Raw genomic sequence first — 15,846 nt, 5'->3', positions numbered from 1 at the left:
ATGATAAAAATACACAAAAAAAGCAAGACAAAAACAACCTTGTCAAAAGACAACACAAGTAATAGAAACTGTCTCGGAGATGATCCAGATGTTAGTACTATCAAACAGGGAATTTAAAACAACTATAAGTAATATGTTAAAAGCTCTAGTGGAAAACACAGACAACATGAATAGATGGGGAATTTCAGCAGAGAGATAGAAACCATAAGAAGAATCAAAAGGAAATGTTAAAAAAATTTTAAAACATGGTAAGAGAGAGGAAGAATATATTCATTAGGCTCATCAGTAGACTCCATACATCTGAGAAATAATTAGTACCTTGAAGATGGTTCACAGAAATTACCCAAACTGAAATTCCAAGAGAAAAAAAGAGTGAAAAAGAGAAAATAGAACAGAACATCCAAAAACTGGCACAATATAAAATGGTCTAATACATATGTAATTGAAATCCCAAAGAAGAAAGAAAGAATAGGGCAGAAGAAACATTTGAAGAAATAATGGCCAAGAATTTTTCAAAAATAGTGGAAGTCATCAAGCCACAGATCCAAGACGCTGAGAGAACCACAGGCAGAATAAATACACAGACACACACATCACCCAAATACATCATATTCAAATGGCCGAAAACCAAAGATAAAGAGAAAACTGTTAAACTACCAGAAGACCTTTATTTTAAAAATCTTGGAGAGCTAGTGTATCAGTGCTACTACTCTAACCAGCCACCAAGGGCATAACTGCTCCAGAGGCTATGTTAGCAGAAATGTCGAGATATTTAAATCTTTCTCTTGGTTAACTCACAATTGGCTAGAAGATTTTTTAAAAACCACTTTTTTAAAGACATGGAGATGAGCAAAAGAAGAATGGCAGGGCCCAGTTTCTAATGCATGCCATGCAACAATACTCTCCTAGAATAGGTGAGAACCTCAGTGGAGCCCAGAGCTGGTTTTCTAGTCTTCCCTTCAAGATTAAAACGTTAGGCCATCTCCTCAGGCTCCAGGTGGCTGCTCTACAGTCTTCCTTATTTCTTCCCTTGAAGAGGAAGTCACTTTTCTTTCTGAATTTCAAGGGTTCCTCTCCTGAGTTGTCCTAGATGCAGCCCTGGGTCCTGTCACAGGAAATGCTCCTTTCACTCTAAGGCCAGGGAGTACTCAGAATCCTCTCACTTTTCTATGAAGTAACTTATGAACCCCAGGGGCAGGACATAATCTATTGTGAAATATCATTGCACTTTTCAGGGCCAAAATACTTTGATGTTGTTCATCATCCCTTTCATCAAGACTTATTAGGGTTCTCTTCCTGGTGCCCTTCTGATGTTTCTTGTTACTCTCCTTGAATGTTCCTCTATCTTCACTGACTCATCAAATATTGGTGTTTGTTCAGCTTTCTGTTCTCAGTGTACTTATCTAAATAAGGAGAGACTCCTCCATGGGGTATATCAGAGTAGGAGGGGGAAAGAGAAGTAGGGGTGTAGACTGAAAAGCTTATTCAGCATTACAATCAATTTTATACTTGTAAATTTGACAAACCAATTTTGAAACTTCAGATAAAATTAAAGGAAAATGAAAAAAATTTATGTTTACACTTGAAAGGTTGAGAATGGACTTTAAAGTATTGAGAAACATGATCCTGTAAATTTCTCACTTCTTCTAAATGATTTTATTCACACTCGTGACTACTTCTATACTGGTGGTTCTCAAGTGAGATGATTTTGTTCCCTGGGGACATTCGCCAATGTCTAGAGACATTTTTGGTTGTTAAAACCAAATGCTCCTGGTATCCACTGGGTAGAGGCCAAGAATACTGCTAAATGTCCTCCAATGGGCAGAATGGCCCCCACAACAAAGAATTATCTAGCCTCAAATGTCACTAGCACTGAGGCTAAGAAACTCTGCTCTGCTCCCTATATGCTGATGATTCCCAAGTCTTTATCTTTACTCAACACTTTTCTCCTGAATTCTAGAAAAGTGAAAAATATTTAGCTACTTATTAGGCATTTCTACTTCAAAACTTTTTTCCAAAATGGAATTCATTTGTTCTTCCAAACTTGCACTTCTTTCTCTATGATCTACTTTGTTACCTAAGTCAAAATCCTTCAAATTATCCTAGGTCCCTGACTCTCCTTCATCATTCCCATCCAATCAATAATTAAGTCCTCTCAAATTTCTTTCCCTCATGCCAGTTGTTAGCAGTATAAAACTTTGAGTAAGTGACTTAATCTCTCCATGCCTTGGTTTTTTTCATCTGTAAAACAGGGACAATAATAGTACAACTACCTCACAGGGTTGATGTGAGGATTGAATAAGTTAAAGTGGGAGTCATGCCAGCATCATGGCAGACTGAGTTGTTCCCTTAGTCTTTCCCCTCTAAGTTACAGTGAAAGTCCACTAACCAGCAGAGCACTCCCTGTACAGCACAAAAGGACTTCCGAGAGATCCACTCAGATACATCTGAAGGTTGGTGGATTGGATCCCCAGGAGGCAGTGGAACTAGGTGAGTTCACTGCTACCCCTCCCTGGTGGCAGCAAGCCAGGTCATCGATCCTCACACTGTTGCCTTCATGACTGTAAGAGGAGGGAGGGACAGCCCAGCTTGCACAAACACTTTTGGAGTTGCAGCTCAGCCAACAGGAACACCCACTGAGCCGTAGCAGCCATGCTGGTGGGAACTCTCTACACTGAGTGGTGGTGGCTCAGCCACTGTGAAGGTGCCTGTCCCTGAGCAGGGCATAGGTGGAATGCACCTTGCCCACTCAGAGGCGTCCCTGCTCATAGAGCACAGCAGCCCATGGGACCTACCGAGTGGTGGCTCAGCCCCCACGTAGACACTTCTCCCATCTAGCACACAGTATCTCAGCAGGCCCCCTGCCAAGCACAGAGGCGCTGCCTAGGGTGCCTGACTCACCTGCCCGGTGCAGAGGCCATGGCCACATGAGGGCAACCAGCAGAATGGCTGCAGCAAACATGGGCAAATGCAGAGTAGCCCTACCTGCACAACTTCCAGCAGACAGGGTGGGATCAGAAAACACAGCTCCTACTCTGCCCCACTGGTGCCAGGTGGAACCTGTGACCTGATACTATCACAGATGCACCAGCAAAGGATCCATTCATCAAACACCATGAAGAACTACAGTAACATTTCAGAATAGAAGGTAAATAACAAGTCTCCGAAAATCCTGAAGTCATAGAAATTTACAAACTAAATGCCAGATAATCCAGAATAGTTGTCATAAAGAAACTCAAAGCATTACAAGAAAACTCAGAAAGACAGTCCAAGTAGCTCAGGAATAAAACTAATGAGCAGAAGGAATACTTCACCAAAGAGATGGAAACTATTAAAAAAAAAAAAAAAACCAAACAGAAATTCTGGATATGAAGAACATAATTAATGAGATAAAAAATAATCTAGAAACCATAAAAAAAATAGAGGTGATATTATGGAAGACAGAATTAGTGAATTAGAGGACATAAATATAGAAATGCTACAGGCAGAGGAAGAGAGAGAACTAAGATTTTTTTTTTAAAAAAAAGAAGGAATTCTTCAAGAAATATCAAACTCAATTAGGAAAATCAGGATAAGGATTACAGATATTCCAGAGAGAGAAGGAGCAGAGAGCTTGTGCAAAGAAATAGCTGAGAATTTCCCAAACTTGGGGAAAGAACTGGATTCACAAGTACATGAAGCCAGTAGAACTCGTAATTGCATCAAAGCAAAAAGACCTTCTCCAAGGCATATAACATGAAAACTGGCAAAAGTCAATGACAAAGAAAAAATATTAAGTGCAGCAAGGCAGAAGAAAATAACCTACAGAGGAACCTCTATGAGATTTTCAGTGGATTTCACAGCAGACACCTTACAGGTTACAAGAGAATGGGATGATATATTCAAAATACTGAAAGACAAAAACTTTCAGCCAAGAATACTTTATCCAGAGAAACCATCCTGCAGATACAATGGAGAAAAGACAGTTTTCCCAGATAAGCAAGAGCTGAGGGATTTCATCACCAATAGACCTCCCTTACAAGAAATGATGAAGGACACCCTCATATCTTGAACAAAAATCTACAAAGCTTTGAGCAAGGAGATAAATAGACAGACAAAATCAGAAAATTTTGCAGCTTTCTATCAGAACAGGTTAGCAAACACTGAATTGTAACATAAAAGATAAAGGGAAGGAAAGCATCAAAAATAACTTTAGGGGCCAGCCCAGTGGCATAGTGGTTAAGTTCACATGCTCTGCTTCAGTGGTCCAGGGCTAGCAGGTTCAGGTCCCATGCACAGACCTACACACTGCTCATCAAGCCATGTTATGGCAGGTTCCACATAAAAAAATAGAAGAAGATTGGCGCAAGATGTTAGCTTAGGGACAATCTTCCTCAACCAAAAAGAGGAAGGTTGGCAACAGATGTTAGCTCAGAGCCAATCTTCCTGACCAAAAAAAAAAAAAAAAAACACACACACACACAAAAAAATCCCCACAACTATAAACACTTCAATTTAGTGACAAACTCACAAAACAAAACAGAATAATTTCTGAGAATAATAACTCAGAAGGGGAAGAGAAGAGGGATGGAACCTGCTTAGGCTAATGGAGACAAGAGGCTATCAGAAAATGGATTATCTCATCTATGAAATCTTTTATACAAACCTCATAGTGACCACTAAACAAAGAATCAGAACAGAGCCACAAATCAAAAATAAGGAAAAAACTGAGAAAACCATCACAGAAAACCATGAAACTGAAATGGCAATCAGAAAGACAAGGGAAGAGAAACAATAGAAATATAGAACAACTGGAAAACAAGAGATAAAATAACAGTATTAAGCCCTCATATATCAACAATCACTTTAAATGTAAATGGATCGAGTCCTCTAATCAAAAGACACAGAGTGGCTGGATGGATTAAAAAACAAGACCCAACAATATGCTGACTCCAGGAAACACATCTCAGCTATAAAGACAAAAATAGACTCTGAGTGAGGGGATGGAAGACAATACTCCAAGCAAATGGCAAGTAAAAAAAAGCAGATGTTGTCATACTTAGACAAAGCAGACTTCAAGATAAAAAAGATAATGAAAGACAAGGAGGAGCAGGATATAATGAAAAAAGGGACATTCCACCAAGAGGTAATAACACTTACGAATATATATGCACCTAACACAGGAGCATCAAAGTATATAAAGCAAATAACAGACCTAAAGGGAGAAATGGACAGCAACACAATGATAGTAGGAGATCTCAACATCCCACTTACATCAATGGATAGATCATCCAGACAGAAAGTCAACAAGGAAACAGTGGCCTGAAAGGAAACACTAGACCAGATGGGCTTAATAGATATGTATAGAACATTCCGTCCAAAAACAGCAGAATACACATTCTTTTCAAGTGCACATGGAATATTCTCAAAGATAGACCATATGTAGGGAAACAAGGCAAGCCTCAATAAACCTAAGAAGATTGAAACCATATATCAAGCATCTTTTCCAACCACAGCACTTCAAAACTAGAAATCAACTACAAAAATAAGCTGGGAAAGCCACAAATATGTGGAGACTAAACAACATGCTACTGAACAACCATTGGATCAATGAAGAAATCAAAGAAGAAATCAAAAAATACTTTGAGACAAATGAAAATGAAAATACAACATACCAACTCTTATGGGATGCAGCAAAAGCAGTTCTAAAAGGGAAATTTACATCAATACAGCCCACTTCAACAAACAAGAAAAATCTCTAAGTAATTTTAAACTAACAGAACCAGAAAAAGAAGAACAAGCAAAGCCCAAAGTCAGCAGAAGGAGGTTAAATAGAGAAAGCATCTGACAAGATCCAACATCTATTTATTATTTAAAAAACTGTCAATAAAATGGGTATAGAAGGAAAGTACCTCAACATGATAAAGGCCATATATGACAAACCCAATGACAACATCATACTCAATGGTGAAAAACTGAAAGCCATCCCTCTGAGAACAGGAACAAGACAAGGGTGCCCACTCTCACCACTCTTATTCAACATAGTACTGGAGGTTTTGGCCACAGCAATTAGGCAAGAAAAAGAAATAAAAGCTATCCAAATTGGAAAGGAAGAAGTGAAACTCTCACTATTTGCAGATGACATGATTCGACATATAGAAAACCCTAAAGAATCCACCAGAAAACTACTATAAATAACCAACAACTATAGCAAAGTTGCAGGGTAAAAAATCAACTTAAGAAAATCATTTGCACTTCTATACACTAATAATGAACTATCACAAAGAGAAGTCAAGAATACAATCTCATTCACAATTGCAACAAAAATAATAAAATATCTAGGAATTATTGAAAGAAAATTGAAGAAGACATAAAGAAATGGAAAGATATTCCATGCTCATGGGTTGGAAGAATAAACATAGTTAACATGTCCATATTACCTAAAACAATCTACAGATTCAATGCAATCCCAATCAGAATCCCAATCAGAATCCCAGTGACTTTCTTCATGGAAACAGAACAAAGAATCCTAAAATTTATATAGAACAACAAAGACCCAAATAGCCAAAGCAACCCTGAGAAAAAAGACAAAGCTGGAGGCATCACAATCCCTGACTTCAAAATGTACTACAAATCTATAGCAATCAAAACAGCATGGTACTGGCACAAAAATAGACACACAGATCAATGGAACAGAATGGAATGCCCAGAAATAAAACCATACATCTATGAATAGCTAATCTTTGACAAAGGAGCCAAGAACATACAATGGAGAAAGGAAAGTCTCTTCAATAAATGGTGTTGGGAAAACTGGACAGCCACATGCAAAAAAACGAATGTAGACCCTTATCTTACATCATACACAAAAATTAACTCAAAACAGATTAAAGACTTGAATGTAACATCTGAAACCATAACATTCCTGGAAGAAAATATAGGTAGTACACTCTTTGACATTGGTCTTAGCAGCATCTGTTTGAATACCATGTCTACTTGGGCAAGGGAAACAAAACAAAAAATAAACAATTGGAACTACATCAGACTAAAAAGCTTCTGCAAGGCAAAGGAAACTGTGAACAAAATGAAAAGACAACCCACCAACTGGGAGAAAATATTTGCAAATCATATATCCGACAAGGGATTAATTTCCAAAATATATAAAGAACTCATACAACTCAACAACAAGAAAACAAACAATTCAATCGAAAAATGGGCAGAGGATAGGAACAGACATTTTTCCAATGAGGATATACAGATGGCCAAGAGGCACATGAAAATATGTTCAATATCACTAATTGTAGGGAAATGCAAATCAAAGCTACAATGAGATATCACCTTACACCTGTTAGAATGGCTATAATTAACAAGACAAAAAATGACGATTGTTGGAGAGGATGTGGAGAAAAGAGAACCCTCATACACTGCTGGTGGGAATGCAAACTGGTGTAGCCACTATGGAAAACAGTATGGAGATTTCTCAAAAAATTAAAAATAGAAATACCATATGATCCAGCTATCCCACTACTGGTTATTTATCCAAAGAACATGAAATGAACAATTCAAAGATATTTATGCACCCCTATATTCATTGCAGCGTTATTCACAATAGCCAAGAAGTGGAAGCAACCCAAGTGCCCATCAACTGATGAGTGGACAAAGAAGATGTAGTATACATACACAATGGAATACTACTCAGCCATAAAAAAAACCAAAATTGTCCCATTTGCAACAACATGGATGGACCTTGAGAGTATTATGTTAAGCAAGATAAGCCAGACAGAGAAAGACAAACACTGTATGATTTCACTCATATATGGAAGATAAGCAAACACATGGATAAAGAGAATAGACTAGTGGTTACCAGAAAGGAAGGGGGTAGGGGTTGGGTGAAAGGGGTAAAGGGACACATGTGTATGGTGATGGATAAAATTTAGACTATTGATGGTAAGCATGATGCAATCTACACAGAAACTGATATATAATAATGTACATCTGACATTATACAATGTTATAAGCTAACATGACCTCAATAAAATAATTGGAAAAAAAAGTTAAAGTGCTTAGAATGGTGCCTGCACACACTGCTTGCTATTATTATTATTATTATTATTATTATTATTATTATTATTATTATTTCATGTCCTAATTACTCCTTGCCTAAATTATTGAAACAGAGTCTCAACTAGTCTTCCTTCCTCAGTCTTGCTTCATTCCAATCCCACTTCTATACTGTTTTCAAAGACTTATCAAGTTTTTGCTCATCAAAAGACATCATTTAGAAAGTGAGCAGCCATACACTAGGCCTTGTAATAGGTATATCTGTTTTTCTAAAGGGTATATCTAACAAGGGATTCATATCTGGACTATACAAAGAACTCCTACTAATCAATAAGAAGATAGACAACCCAATTAAAAAGCGAGCAAAAGATTTAAACAGACACTTCATAAAAGAGGATATCCAAATCGCCAAATAAGCACATGAAAAGATACTAAACATCAACACTTATCAGAGAAACGCAAATTAAAACTCAATGAGATATCATTATACACTCACTTGATTGGCTAAAATTAAAAAGACTGACAATACCAAGATATACCTCAATTAAAAACAAAAAAATAAACAAGAAACCAAAACTGCCTAACAGACCAGGTTCCAGCCCTGGTCAAAATCCTTCGATGACTTCCCATTGCCTTTAGGATCTTCAACGCTTCAAGATGACATGTAAACCCTTCAGGGTGGCACATAGCATCAGAGAGGGTATCTATCACTGCTGTTCCCACCCCAATCCTGTGCTCCACCAATACCAAACCTCTTGCTGTTCCCCAAATTTGCCATGTGTTGCCATGTTTTCACCCATGTTGTTTTCTGTGAACCAAACTATCTCACCAACTCATACTCATTCTTCAAGACCAAACTCCTTCTCCATAAAGCCTTCTATAATTTGCACATAGCTAAACTCTTGTTTGAACGAGGAAGTGTCATCTAAAAGTTGTTGACTCTCCAGGGGCTGCCCTGCCTCCACAAAGATCTCTCTTATTCATGAACACATGAAGCACAATGTGTCACGTTTTGGGTACCTTGACATTGGGATAATGTTGTAGACTGACTTGTTTTGCTTTTTTCTGGGCTTAGAAATGTAAGCTGTTTGTTGTTCTCTACTGCCCTCTGTTGAAACAAAGTGGGCAATGTGAGTCCCATCTGCAGGACAAAGATACCCAGTTTTCAAGAAAACTAAAGAAAGATCTGAGTGGTTTAACACAAAAAGCAGCCATCTTATGGGCCAGGGGAGTAAGAGTCAGGTTCAGGAGCAAGGAGATGCTGGGGATGCTCTTGCTTTCAGCCACTTGCTCTGCTCTTCTGCTTGAGCGACTCTTGACCAAAACAGTGACATTCAGAAACAGCCTTGCTTTCATTCCTCTGTACTCTGGCTTTGGGCCCTTAGTGGTGAGGGTAGAATTTGAAGTTGTAGTAGAAAGCTAGGAGTTGGAACCCAACATCTAGGGTCTGCAACTCATAGCTTAGAACCTCCCCCTCAGGCCTGCTTTGTCCTTTAACCGTATGGAGTGCATGGGTCTCTAGCAAAGGTGAAGATTCAGGAAGGTAAGAACACTGTCCTAAGCAGGACATGCTGAGAGTTGCTGGGAACTGCTTCTGGGGGAGGCTGAAGCTGCCCTGCTCAGTAGCAAGTAAATATTTGGCAAGGACATTTGAAGTGAGGTTCTAAGTGATTCAACATTATCTTCTCATCAGCGGAAAGAGACCCACCTCAAGGCCTCAGCAAATAAAAGAATCACTTCTACGGCTTCCAGTTATTTCTTAAAGCACAATTCAGGGTCCATGTCTCTCGTTCTAGCCCAGACCGCTCCTTCCAGATATCCGATGATGCTGACCACTCCACTGTTACGTCCTGTAGGCACCTCAAACTCAGCACATCCAAACCTGAACTTATCACGTCTCCCCAGCTCCGTTCCAGCTAAACTTCTTCCTGTCATATTTCCCACCCCAGGGAATGACACCTCCTAAGCCAGAAATCACGGTTTCCTTCCTCTCTTTTATAATTTACATTCCATTTTGCCAGCTCTCCTTGCTAAATATCTCAACCCCACCACCATCACCTTAGCAAAAGGATTCAAAGCAAGATTTTGAAGAAATATCTACCCTCCCATGTTCTCTGCAGCTTTATTCACAGCAGCCAAGATATGGAAACAACCCAAATATCCATCAATGGATGAACAGACAAAGAAAATGTGACATGTGTACAATGGAATGTTATTCAGCCTTTAAAAGAAAAGGGAAATCCTCTCACATGCTACAACATTCATGAACCTCAAGGACATTATACGAAGCAAAATAAGCCAGTCACAAAAGGACAAATATTGTATGATTCCACTCATAGGAAGTATCTAAATTAGTAAAAGCCATAGAAACAGAGAGTACAAAGGTAGTTGCCAAGGGCTTAGAAGAGGGGAGAGGGAGAATTAGTGTTTAGTGGATATAGAGTTTCAATTTTGCAAGACGAAAATGTTGTAGAGATCTGCTAAGCAGCAATTTGAATAGACTTAACACTACTGAACCGTACACTTTACAATAGTTACTGTAAATTTAATGTTATGTGGGGTTTTGTTGTTTTTCTTTGGTGAGGAAGACTGGCCCTGAGAAATGTTACACCACCGGAAGGCCCCACTGTTATGTGTTTTTTACCGCAATCTTTTTTTAAAGTAGAGAGCTAAGAAGCAGGGACTTGAAGGTATCAATAAGTCCCTTTTAATAATGCCAGTTTTGGGGCACACAACTCCTCTGAATACACGCAAATACATTCAGAAGCTATAGAAAACTCAGAATATAACAGAACTAAATACTGATCAAAGACTCTGAAGGAAGAAAGATTTCTAAGCCTAGGAGGAAAAAAGTAAAAGATCCTCATAAAACTTTTAAATTTCTGAATCATACAAAACTAAAGTCAACCCCAAATAAACAATCAACTGCAAACTAGAAAAAAAGAATATTTTTTTAAAAAATTACACTCCCCCAAAGAGGCATTTTTATTATATAAACAATTAATGAGAAAAATACAGAGTCCCGATAAATAGGCAAGGGCAGGGATATCAACAGAGACATCCAAAAACATCTGGTTAAACAAACATTAAACGGCTAAGGGTACCAGACGCTGCTAAGTGCTTTCCATCGAATAAAAGTAAGAAAGAGGAAATGCAACTAGTAAACAAATACGTGGGAAATGTTCAGACAACTGGTAATCAAAGAAAAGCAAATTAAAACAATGAGACCCCATTTCTCGTCAATTCAGTTACCTAAGACTAAGAAAAAGAATGCGACTAAGTGGATTCTCATAGATTTCTGAATGGAGTGTAAATTAAAACAATTGCTTTGGGAAGAAATGTGGAAATACTACAAGGACTTAGAAATGTGCATACTTATGACATTGTAATTTCATTTCTGGGAAAATGACCTGTGGAAATATGCCAAGATATTTTTTTAAATACTGTTACTTTTGCAGCATTATTGAAAATTCGGAATAACGTAAAAATGTCCAAAATCTGGCTTTAGGTAAATTGCTCTGCATCTGCATCGGCTGGACTCTCCCTGGGCACTGAGATAGAGGTCTATGTGTCAGTTAGGTGACTTTCTGCAGCAAGTGCCAGAAAATTCCACTCAAATAGCTTAAACAAGAAGAAATATTTTACTATCTTACATGTCAGGTTGTCTGAAGACAGGGCAGTTCCAGGGTTGGTTAATCTATAACTCAATAACGTCATCGGTAACCCAGATTCTTCCCTCTCTTTGCTTTGCTATCGTTAGCGCGTCAGCCACTTCCTTCATAAAACTAAGACGGCTGCAGCAGTTCCCAGCATCACATCCTTAAACATCACTATGTCCAAAAACTGACAGGGAATCCTTACTTCTTGTGCCCCAGAATCCCCCCGGTAGATTGCCCCTAAGGGTTCACTGTCCAGAGCTATAGCATATGTTCGGTCCTAAGTCAATCACTGGCAAGCAAATTGGTTCTCAAAGTGCGGTCCTTGGACCAGCAGCATCAGCATCACCTGGAAACTTGCTAGAAATGCAAATTCTTGGGCCCCACGAGAATCAGAAAATCTGAAAGTGAGACCCACCAATTTGTATTTTAACAAGCCTTCCAGATGACTCTGATGTAGGTCAAGTTTGAGAACCACTGACTTAGGCTAACCAAAAGTCACCTCCTGGGACTGGAAAAGGTCTAGTCTTCCCTCAAGTTCATGGCCACCATGTATCTGAACAAAATCATGTTCTGTCGGCAAGGAAGAAACAGAGACATGGCTGTGGAGTAGGCAACCTCTGTACAGGAGAAAGCCCCTGTTCTGGTGCTTATAATAACCTGAGTCTTTCAAAGATACAAGAAAGTCAAAGGAGTAACACTGTCTCTCCTTTCCACATATTCCTCAAAAATATTTTTAGCATTCCTTCTCTGATTAAAAAAAAATGTGAAAAACATTGAGTGGTGTGTGCGTTTGTGTGCCTATGTGTATGTGAAAGTACTGGAAAAAATCAAGTTGCAGAAAAATCGTGGAATATAATATGTGAACAATAACAAACAAAATGAACTAAATATAAATAAGTATAGGTAGGTACATGTTGACATGAATATGCATGTATTGGGAGAGTTCTGGAAGGACAAAACGAACTTCTCAGTGGTTACCCCTAAGGAGGGGAGTGAAATTGGGGAAGAGAGGTCATTAAGTATCACTTTCACTTTTACCTTATGTTTTTCTGAATTGTGCCCTTATTTAACAGCAAGAATATATTATAGGTCATGTGTGTATTTTCAAACAAAAAATTGTCTAAAACAACAACAAAACATTGGTAAGAGGGACAAGGACTGAATCTCTAGATGGTTCTGGGCTCTGCTCATGCTCTCATTGATGCCTCCAAACTTCCCCTCATCTCCAAAAGGATGGCACTGACAAAAAAAAACCCCAAAAAAACAAAAACAAAAACAAAACAGTATTTCCATTTCCTTTTCAAAACTAAGGTTTCTTTCTGGTGTTGCTTTTTATTTTTCTAGTAGGTTCCCACTAGTTTGCACATGAATGAAAGCGTGAGTTCAGTTTTTATAATTAACTTTTAAATCTTAGAGATACTAATTTGCTAGCTCTGCTGGAAAATTCTTTTGGCTCCCAAAAGTTGTCCAATGGCCTTCATTATGGTTTTTAGAAGACAAAGACAACTACATTCTGCAATGTCCAGCAATTACCATCAGAAGTCCACATTCAGAACTATAAATATTAAAGATGGGAAGAGCTAAATATAACCTAGCCCAATTACCTCACTTACAAAGCAGGAAACAGAGTTTTAGGGAAGTGAAGTGGCCTATAGCTAGCAGTTGTCAGACTGAAACCAAAACCTGGATTTCCTTCCTCCTCCCCTGAGATCCCCCCCATTACACATCACCCACACTCTTCTCTTGACACTGGAAAATTTTGTAAGTTTTGGGGGACTCTAAGTGTGTCCCTATGTGAGATAACAAGGTAGGGCATTTATAAGTCATCCTAGCAGGTAGCATCAAATTTCTGGGAAGCTCTTATAGGTCAATAAGCTACATTATTTTAATGACCACAGCCAAAGTAAACAGGCTGTGGCTTAAGAATACACCACAAAATCTATTTCAGTTCCTTGTATTTTTCTTCCCTTGCTTCCATCTATCTCTTCCTGTTTTTTGGAGTCGTTTTCTCATCTGCCCCATAACTGCCTTTGTGTTTGTCACTTCAGGAGTGTCTGTTTCCAGGCCTTTGTGTGTGTTTTTTGTTCTGAGTGTATTTTTCATACATGGTCGAGACTCGGTGTCTGTGAACCTGGCTATCTTGCTTCTTATTGTTTACTTTCCCAGTATCTGTGTCCTTCTCAGCTTTTCCGCAATGGTTCTTCTCTATCTTCTGTCTCCGTTTAATGTCTTCATGTCTCACTCTCTGCCTTCCCTCCCTTTTCTTTTATACCACCAATTTCCTTTCCTATTTCTTTTCCTCACTTTACTAGATATGTAATAGCAAACATTTTTTATTAAGTGATTTTTGGTATCTGTTGTATTTATTAGTTCACAGATTACTATATTTTGTTATTAAAATGAATAAGGAGGCCAGCCCTGTGGCCAAGTGGTTAAGTCCGCGTGCTCTGCTTTGGTGGCCCAGGGTTTCACCGGTTCAGATCCTGGGCGTGGACATGGCACTGCTCATCAGGCCATGCTGAGGCAGCGTCCCACATGCCAAAGCTCGAAGGACCTACAGCTAGAATATACAACTAGGTACTGGGGGGGCTTTGGGGAGAAGAAGGAAAAAAAAGATTGGCAACCGTTGTTAGCTCAGGTGCCAATCTTTAAAATGAATAAGTAGAAATATTTCCTAAGAGAGAATTAAATTGCTTTTTGCCTTTCTGTAGGCCTTAACTGTTCCTTTCTTTGTGGACCAGTGATGCTTAACAGAAAAAAGTGAGGGAGTCATCTTTCCTCGAGTTGACATTCACTAAGACAGAATCGTTTAATCATAGGGGATCTTAGGAAACATGCAGCCACCTTCTCATTTCATGGATGTAGAGGGTGAGATCTAGTCAGATTCGGTGACTTGCTCAGGGTCGCATAGCTAGGTTTAGAGCTCCTGGCCTCCAGGTCAGTATTCTTTATTCTTCATTAAATGCCAAGTTTCCCCTCCCTATTCATTAGGCGCTCCTTTCAGAAAGAGAGTTTTTTATCCTTTTGTTAGGTACTCAGTAAATACCTATGCGTCCATTAGGATGCCTTTGGTTGCAAGTAACAATCCCGGACTTAAACAGGCTTAAACAAAAAGGAAATATATCTCAAAGTATAAGAAATCTGGATTGATTGCTTCAGAAGCTCAGTGATGTCACCAAGGCCACATTCTATCCTTTCCCTCTTTCCTCTCTGCCCTCCTTGACATTTTGGCTTTGGCCTCAGGCTGGCTGCCCTCAAAGACTTAACAAAAGCTGTCAGCAGAACTTGAGACAAAATGAGTCCTTGCTCATGTCCAGTGGAAGAGAGAGACTCTCTCTTGCAAACACAACATGTAAAAGCCATTCCTTTCTGCCTGAGTAGACCAATTTTGGACAGTGTCTCCTTTTCTCCCCCACCTAGTCAATAAAAGGCAGGGGAATGCTACACTCTGAGTGGCTTAGACATAACAGGATCCACCTCTGCATATGGGATGAAGTGGCTTCCTGAATAAAATCAGAATTGTATTACGAAGGATGAAGGGGGATGGATAGTGGGCAGTGCTACCCCCTCCTATATATTGTATTATATTTGTTAAATCAACTGAGTCATGGCAATTTTTGAGTTGCAAAGAACTCAGAGGTTACTGTGGATTCAAGTTCAAGTCCTTGTTTCCTACTTTTCTCCTCACTGCACTTTAGCCCTGAACTAAGATAATGTCATGAAATACACTGTTTCCTTGCTATTATCATCTTTCCCAAACACTCAAGTCTGGAAGGAGACGGATGGATAGTGTCTTTCTGGCTTTCTTCTTTGCAGTTAGTACCAACTACCTCCCTTCTTCCTGTGATTGGCCTTGAATAGGATGAAAATTCTTTATGTCCCTCCATTTTACAGTCTCCCATCCATGTCTAACAGGCCCTCTCTATTTTAAGGGTTTCACTTTAATCACTTTAATCAAAACATGAGGAAATCTTCAAAAACTTATTAGAGTGGCAGCTACAGCAGTATTAAAACATGGCTACAAATTCTTTGACACTCTCTCCATCAAGAGATTGGATCTATATCCCCTGCCCTTGAATCTGGGTGAGCTTATAACTGTCTGATGAGTAGAGTTCAGTGGAAAGTGAAGCCATTCATCCTAATGGCCATT

The sequence above is a fragment of the Equus asinus genome, chromosome 25 (genome assembly GCF_041296235.1).
Source record: "Equus asinus isolate D_3611 breed Donkey chromosome 25, EquAss-T2T_v2, whole genome shotgun sequence".
NCBI lineage: Eukaryota > Metazoa > Chordata > Mammalia > Perissodactyla > Equidae > Equus > Equus asinus.
Note: the sequence above shows the minus strand (reverse complement) of the source record.